Raw genomic sequence first — 8,647 nt, 5'->3', positions numbered from 1 at the left:
ACAGACAATTTACCAGGACTGTTAAAGAAGAATTAGCGTATCTAACTATACAACTACTTGTTTGAATTGTGTAACAAATTGGCTTCATCCAAATAGAACTGAGGAACAGCTAGGGTGACGCCAATAGCCAAGATGAGCCAGGGGTCAAGAACAGACTCAGACGATCCACCTAAAAACTGACACTACCAGATGACCCAGAGGCAAGGTCCATGGCCAAGATGAACCAGAGGCAAGGTCCATGGCCAAGAAAAGGACGACAGACGATCCACCTGGAAACTGAAATTTCACCCACTCTGAGACGAGCCAGAGGCGAGGTCCATGGCCAAGATGAGCCAGAGGCAAGGTCCATGACCAAGAACAGGACGACAGACGATCCACCTGGAAACTCACTCGCTACGAGACAAACCAGAGGCAAGGTCCACAGTCAAGAACAGGAGCACAGATGATCCACCTGGAATCTCTCCTACTCCTAGACGAGTCAGAGGCAAGGTCCACAGCCAAGACCAGGAGCACAGATGATCCACCTGGAAACTGGAATCTCCCCCACTACAAGACAAGCCAGAGACCCGATAAATGTCTCCAGATGGCGACCTTCCATATCAACTGCTACCAGCCATCTGGTAGCTTGGGGATATATAAGAAGCGGGCCACTCTGCACACCTTACGGCCGTCTAATTGCATCCATCTATACATTCATGACCTTGCTATCAATTTTTAAAAAAACTGAGCGGTTGAATAAAATCTTGAAGATTCTGCCAATGCCCCACTAAAATACGTCAACAGTTTTATTTGTGACTGTAGCAGAAGTTGCATTAGACATTTTCAAATTACATACTTTGCTTTTGGGGAATGTGTGTACATCTAGAAGCTCAAAAAGTTATTCACTGACTTTCAATGTGTCCTCAAAATATGGTATGGTACCACATTATTATTATTATTTGTATTTTTCTGTTGTTTTCAAACCTTAGTTTGTCAGCATTGTCATTATGAGAACATAATTCCTCTTGAGAAATATATTTGTCTGACATTTCAAATTATTTCAACATAAATCTCTTTAGCTCACATTTCCTCCCTCTGTATTACACACACATGCTTATATGTCAACACATCCCTCTCTTAGCCGAGTAAATCTCATAGTATTGGCTGTGAAAGCTGCTGGGTTCTGCTATTTTGTTCTCTTTGGGATTGCTGCCTCTTCCCACTTGATCCGAACAGTCAGCTTAGGGAGCTTGTGGCACACAGGCGCAGAAGTTGCCAAGGAGCTGTCACAGAGATGTCCACACAAAGGATTTCTGCCGCAGACTGGTGGAGTTTGATACACAGAACGGCACTTTCCCTCTGTATTTGAATGTAAATATCAGTGGGGGGCTGATCCAATTTCAGCCCCAGAAAGCGCTGAAAATTTTACCACCAACCCAGTTCAGAGACAAATTGACAAACTTGAAAAATAGCTGTGTGTCGATGGAGGACAAGATGCAGCTTGACAACACTAACGCTTCATCAGTGTTTCAGGATTCCTCGCATCAAAAAAAAAAGAAAAACGTTGAATATCTGACGTTATGCAAATGAAAATCAGGCAGAACTAGGAGAAGGCAGTTGGGAATGATTATCATATATTTTTCAAACTAGAGCTCTAGACAGGGTGACATAAAAAAGCAGGAGAGCAACAACACACAGAGGAAGGATTTTCCAGTTCAAGTAGATTCAGACTGCCGCAGTGAATCCCGCTCTAAACTAAATTAGGTTGATTTTCTCTTTGTTCTGATTGTTAATAATTACAGAGATTTTTCTTTGTTTATGTCTTTCCTGTCAGTGAGTGCTGGTGATTACTGGCACCCCGATGCCCCTCCGTTTGGACATTTTGTTTAAAGTGTTGAAAAACTCACAGAGTGAATCTTCAGCCGCTGTCCATCTAATAGCATGAGAGACTCAAACAAGCCTCCGACCACAGACAGCACTCAATCAGCCTGTTCCTTCAAACTGACCTTGCTCTCCAATCATCTAGCTACAGGGGATTAGGCAATCACTCAAACTACCTGGAAAGAACTGTTTGTTCACATCCCACAGCCTCCATCATATAGCAAAGACCATATTTCCTCAAATGAAAAAAAATTAGTATAGTTGAGGGTGACCTTTATTTATATATTTTTTCTTTCAAGTCATTTTGCCTTTGTATTTTTCAACGTTTTTATTTTTGAAGCCGTAAGCGAACTCTTTAGTGGTGCACTTAATATTGTTTTTGTAGATTTTATTGAAAGGTGAAAACTCCATTCATGCAGGAATTTAAATGATTTCTTTCCTGCTACAATATTCAATTCCCAGTTTGAATTAAAAAGACATTGTATAAAGCAGATCTCAAATATGCAGATGTATTACAGTATTTTCTATCAGGATGCTTTTGATTTGAAAGATAAACACTCAATTCATGGCATCCTCAAGTTCCAGTTTTACTGATCTGTTGTAATTTAGAATAAAGAAAAGCAAAATCCCCATGAATCAACATAAACTCTTTATTGTCTTTGATGAAGTATTGAGTTTGTGCCTCTTGTTTATACTCCAGTCAACTACCTTCAGGTAAGTTATAAAAGTTTAAATTTTGGATTGTTGCTGTTATTGTCTACGATTAAAAGTGTCAAGTGTAAATGAATATCAGTGTGTAACAGAAAAACTATCAGGTCTGTGGTTCACAATACACCAGCTAACCAACAGCCAAACGGACAAGATCAATGAAACAAAACAAAAAATAAATATATTATATTACAATAAATAAAAAAAAAAAAAGTTGGAAAAAATACAAAGAAAAAAAATTGAGACAATACTTTTATTACGGCCATTTTTAATTTCAGTTTTCTGTGCTAGTCAGTATTACCCCGAGCTCTCACGGCAAGCGTTATAGTTCTGATGCGACCTCCGGAGTCTTAACGTAACTTTTGACCTGCGAGAAGAATCTCCACTACAAATAATCACGCCCGACCTCCGCGATCTGACCTCTCCGGCGCTTAACCAATTTCGTTATGTTCAAATTGTCACTGCACTTTTTGTGAGGTTGGGATCTAAATCATAATAAATGGTGAGTTATCGTGTGAACCTATGTGAGTAGAGGTATTCAGCAGAGCCTGGCTGCAGCCATCCCGTAGCCAAAGAGAGTCATCTGCCGTAGCTAGACACACAGTTGGAAGTGGCTTTGTATAAAACGTCGAAACAGTTCAAATCTTATGAATATTTCTCCGGGCTTTTTTTTTTTTTTTCTCCTCGGCTCTCTTCTGACATATGAAAGATTTGGTGTCATATAATTCTATCCAGGCACAAACTGCAGTTATTGATTTTTTTTTTCATGATTCCTTTTCAGATGGTTGGTACTTCTGTGGATTACAAAGAGCGCCACCCGTACTTTACTAACAAATCCTAGCCCCTGATTGGTCAAAGTTCAGCTGGTTTAACTTTTGACGTGTGCAAAATGTGTTTAGTGCATAGAGTAGGAAAATGGACTTCTAAATTTGTGTAGCGAAGCGTGAACATGAAAGTTTTGAACATGGAATCCCAAAACGAGTATATATGTGCATTTACATCGACTCTTCATTGGAAGTGGTCCTCAAACCTTCATTTCTAAGCTCAGTGTGAACATAGCCTAACGGGGGCCTAGCGTTTTTCTTAGTCACAGTTTTAATGCGAAAAAGAAGAAGGATGTACATTCTAGAAGACTCTTCTAAAAAAAGAAAAAATAATCCTCCTTTTTAAACCTCTGGAAGCTTCATCAACCACTCCCTGATTACAGAGCAACGTACGGTGGTAGACAATCACATTTACAATGTCAGCAGTACATTTAATATTTTTTGTAATAGAGGAATATGGGCACCTAATTGGACATTGTTACTTGATTATATCTATTATACAATCAGGATAATGAGGAGCTTCACGAGAGACGTTCAGCTTTTTCTGATTTTCAGAATAACACATTGACAATATTAAGTTTGCTCATTACTGCTCCTCTGTATTTGGATACTTTTTGATAATCAACTTTTTTCTAAAAAAAAAATGTTTTGCTTAGTCTCTATTATTTCTTGCAGTTATTTTTATCTAAATAAAAATGAAAAATTGTTTTTTTTTTACCTAAAGAGCAATAATAAGTCTGTATGGGACTTTTTTTTGTCCTTGCTATTTGGTTTGACAGTTTATTCCCTAATTGCATATGAGATGATTAAATAAAGATGATGATTGAAGGTTACTGTAATAATCTTCTGTCTTTCATTCCTTTTGTTGGACCGTTTTGTCATTAATTGTCTTCTTTCAGAATCCCCACCAGAGGGAAATTACACACACACAAAAAAAAAAAAAAAATCGACTGAACTGAATTTAGCGTTCATTTTTGAAATGTAAATGACATTTAGTCAAATAAAAAATAAAGATTCAGTTCTCTATACTAATATATAAATAATTTTCAAGATTTGTTCTTACGATTAAGTCTTAAACAAAAGGTGAGTAGTTGATCTTTGAAAGTCTTTGAGGACAAAAAGAAATTTAATCTGGAAATTAAATTGCTTTGTTCAAGTCAGAAATTTTGAACACAATCTTTAACACACGTTTATTTAGTGTTAATGCATGCAATGTTACTTCCTAACTTTTCTGCCTTCCAGTGTTAGTATATCAGAACTTGCAGTTCCTGTCAAAGCGCCTGATGACAAATGCCATAAAAAAAGCTCATGCATATTCAGTAATGCGATGCCAGCTGTTGGAAAGGAACACCCAGAGCACCTATTCAATGTCAGACCTTGCAGAAAATGCTAATAATTTCTTTAAGTGGCATTGAGTTATTTTTCAAAAAGTACTGCCCAGAAACTGATTTTAATTTGTCTCAAGTTATCGGCATCATCACGCACCTAAAATGTGGCATGTGACTGTATATTTATGCTGACGAAATGAGGCTAGACGTATGGATAGATCGTCCATGATCCCTCAATATTCTTAGAAGAAACAGTACAACCCCTTACATAAATCATAAAACTCACTAGGACAATTTACACATTACTGAATAATCAATGATTCTAAAAATCACTGTGACAAACACCCCAAATTTATAACCCAAATACAGCCAAGGCGGGCTTCTTCTACTATCTTTGAAACTAAAACTTAATTTGAGGTTGCCTCTGCAGAAAAAACCCGGAGAGAAAGACATTGAGGCCGGATGTTGGAAAGTCAAAGCAGGTAGAGAAAATCACACACACACAAAAATGACTGTCAACCCACATGTTGTCAAATCCAATGTAGAAACAGAAACATTGAAGAGGACATGGCAAAGATGTCAGTTGGGATGTTAAAATCTGAGGTAAATGGACAAACATGCCCCTTTGTCCTCCAATCATAGGTTTCTTAAAGAGTAACCAAACACTAAATCAACTTCTTTTTGTCTGTTGACCTCTATAAATGGGGCTTTTAAAGTGCTGTCTGTTGGTCATTGCCAATTTTTTCACAAATTAAAATAAACGTGTTTCTTAAAAACTTTGTCAAAAACCATCGGTGTGCTGCCCCCTACAGGTTGAAACAAGGTGTTACATTTGAATTTTGTGATTGGTCAAACCATTTACAGTAAGTCCCATGTAACGATCTGCAACTGATAGCAGTCCTGTTCCCCAGCCCAACCCCTCCGACTGGATTTTCACATTTCGGTTGTGGGCGGAGTCAGCCTCCAACTAGGCATTTGATGTGTGTTCAAGAATAGTCAAAACACAGGCGCTTTAAAGTTAAGACTTAACCTATGGTGTTCACATCGGGCAAGCAGGGAGAGGATTCTTCCTCTTTTTTTTACTTTTAACTGGCGCATGTCTCCCATCCACAGTTGGAAGAGGCTTGATATGAAATGTTGAAGCAGTGCAGATCTTGTAAATCGAGCTCCAGCTTTTTTCTTTCACAGCTCTATTCCAATATAAGTAAGACTTTGTATCATATAATTCTGGTCGGGAACAAACCACAATGATTGATTTCTCCGTCATGATCAATTTTCAAATGGTTGGCATTTCTGTGAATTAAATTGAAAATACATCACTACCAAATTTGAGTTACTTGGCAACGCACATTCAATGGGTTCACATTTTGTACAAACAGCCTGATGTACAAAACGCATCAGGCATTTTGTACCTGATGTAAAATGGGTACAAAATGGTACAATGACCTTGCAACTTTCAACTAGTTACAAAACTATGCATGAACGCGAACATTTTAAATGCCTGAAACGCACATTTGTGCACATTTACATAGACTTTTCATTAGAAGTGTCTGCTTGAATGCGTGTTGCTAAGGGTGATGTGAACCTAGGTCTTTATCAGCCTGCACATTAATATGACATTTGATTTTCCCAAATCCAATAGCATTAAATGCAACTCTAACTCATGATGATTACTCATTTAAGTAAAAAAAGAACAAAAGAAAGTTTCGCCAATTAATTTATTTAGCTAAACAATAGAAAAGGCTGTTACAATAGAACCGAAATGGAATTTAGGATTAAAACACTACAGTATAGAGGCATTCTAGGAAACATTTTTATTGCTCTAAATCATTAGAAACCTTTGAGGATCCACCACAGTTTCCTGGAATTGGAGATAAAGACACTATCATGTGCTTCAGTGAGCCTACTCTCATCTAGATAAAGCAGGCAGGACTGCGAGGATCATGTTCTTTCATCTCTCCAGTGATTTTAACATGATTCAGTCTGCCCTGTTATAGGAGAAAACCTCTTAAAATACAGGTGGGGGCCTCCACAGCTGCCTGGAATATTGACTTCCTAACAGCCCACAGTCTGTGGTCAGCAGCACAAGAGCGCCATAGGGGGCTGGACTCTCACTGTTTCTCTTCATCCTTGTACTGCTCAGACTTTCAGCCCAACTTGGAGTCCTGTCATCTCCAGAAATACTTAGATGACTACAATTGTTGGATGTGTCAGCAGTGGGAAAGAGTTGGAGTACACAGAAGGGGTGGATCACCATGCTGCACAATAACATGCTATTTCCATCCTGGCTGCCGCTGCTGGAGGACTATAGATCCACATGTAGCTGAGCTAACAAACTCAACTGGAGATGCAGGAGAGAAGAGGCCAGAATAAGCTGTTCTTTTTGATAAAGCTCATGTCCTTCAGAATTTCCAGCAGCAATGTATTTCATATTTTTCTATAGATTGTTATCAGGAAAAAGCTTTTTTGATATCAGGCCATCATTTTTTTTTTTAATCAGCTCAAGCAACAAATCTGGTGCTTGACCAAATGATTTACTAAAAATGCGAGATAGTTGAGTCTGAAAGAAGCAGTGAAGATTTTTGGGTCAATAACTTAGTCCAGAGCAGGGGCGGAGCTACAGGGGGGCAAAGGGGGCAGCTGCCCCCCACTTGCTCTCCAATTTTTGAGTCAATGTTAGTATTACTATTGGTAAAGATTACCGTATTTTTTGTGTAGCCTGGAGAAATGATGTTGCCTCACAGGACACAATCACTGGGTTTTGACAGCAACTTATTAGTTTTAAATCACACTCAAGCATGTTCACAGACTTGCTTCAAGTAAAACAAAATCTCAGAATTTCTTTGACAACTGGTTGGTCTTGTGGCAAAGGATTTTACCAAACAAGAAATGTTAAAGAAAGTAACATAAAAATACGTAAGTGGACTCTGACCACAGAGAATGAACACAAATAAATAAATAAAATTACTTACAAGTCATTGGAAAAGTTACAAATAAATAATCAAACAAAACTCACAGTTTTCAGCTGTTTTACACCCAGGAACGCTGGAAATGGCGCCGTTTTCTCACAAGATACGCGTCTCTTACGACTTTCTCACTACCATGACGTACATTTCCGTCCTCTGTAAAATCCATGTAAAACTCAACAATCATGCAGAAACACCAACAAATAACTCCAACAAAGTAATATTGAAAGATGGCTTTTACATGTTTTGAGTAAATTACCTTAAAACTTCGTGGATATTTTGTTTATCATGCAGATGAAACAACCGCGGAGCAGACATCAAATCAGGAAGACGAACAGGTAAACGACTGCTTTGCGCCTTTTCAAAATAAAATGTCCAGCGATAAAGTCCGCGACACTGCCCTCTACTGGTTAAACACAACAACATTTAAAGTATTAACAGTAACACTTATTAAAAAATATCTAATAGTCACAAAAGGAAAATAATTAAAATACATTATTACTGTAACTAATAGATTTGCAAATTTTAAGTATTTCAGACACAGAGGGGATTGGCTAGCCATTTACCACTCTACAACATCAGGAATAGAGGTCGCTGATTTTTTTTATACTTTAGCCAGGGGTGCAACTTATACTAACGACTTATTTGTGTTTTTTTTTTTTTTTTGTGTGTGTGTGTGTGTGTTTTTAGACATAAACAGGCTCACATATTTGTTGTTTTCCCAGTAAACAGCGGTTGTCCTTTAGCAGCTGTTTCCTCTAACAACCACTAGAGGGAGCTTCATCTGAGTATAAGTATTTGCTACTGACAGCACCAGAAGAAGTGTTGTCCTAAACAAACATGGAAGAGAATCTGATTGTTTTCCTCTTAAACTTTGATATTTTTCTTGTATTCTTCTAGATCAAAAGATCAGTATTCTTGTATTTATTTTTTTTTATTTCATTTTAGCTACACTTGGCTT

Source organism: Oryzias melastigma, linkage group LG10, assembly GCF_002922805.2.
Source record: "Oryzias melastigma strain HK-1 linkage group LG10, ASM292280v2, whole genome shotgun sequence".
NCBI lineage: Eukaryota > Metazoa > Chordata > Actinopteri > Beloniformes > Adrianichthyidae > Oryzias > Oryzias melastigma.
This window is presented reverse-complemented; position numbering follows the sequence as displayed.